We start from the raw sequence: 638 nt of genomic DNA on the forward strand, positions 1-638 counted from the left end.
GTGATTAACGAGAATGGCGCAGCAACTCGTTACTGAGTCTTTTTTTAAAAATTGTATTTCTATTTTAGGGGTGGGGGGGGGGGGGGGGGGGTTCTTTTTTTTCTACTATGGTCTTAAACTTTTGAAGATCTGATGCAGTACCGTTTCTTCTTTCTGCATTTTGAAGATCTAATTTAGCCTCTTTGAGATCCAACAGTGTAAAATTTAAATTCCCGTAATTTTTCAGTTGGTCTTAAAATTTTGATCTGGAGTTTCTAATTACATTTTATACTTTATTTCAGGCCCTTAATGTGACTAAAAGTGGAATTAAAAAAAAAATAAATATTACTATAAACACTCAATAAACACATGAGGTGACAGTTCTTCACTTTGCCTAAAAGTAAATATGATTCTTGGTCCTTGGATTAATGTTCCTATGAAAAAAAATTAAATAAAATAAAGAAATGTAATAAAATGTTAAATAAATATTAAATTCTAAATTTAATTATTGATCAAATAAAGTCGATATAGTACAGCAATGCCCAACGATTAAAATAGCGCTTTGGATTTAACTGTATTGAAAACAACTGAGCGTCAACAATTTCTGACTGGCTGAACACACTAATTGCGTCACAGACCACCAGTTGTTTCACTTCCGG

The sequence above is a fragment of the Dunckerocampus dactyliophorus genome, chromosome 1 (assembly GCF_027744805.1).
Source record: "Dunckerocampus dactyliophorus isolate RoL2022-P2 chromosome 1, RoL_Ddac_1.1, whole genome shotgun sequence".
Classification (NCBI taxonomy): Eukaryota; Metazoa; Chordata; class Actinopteri; order Syngnathiformes; family Syngnathidae; genus Dunckerocampus; species Dunckerocampus dactyliophorus.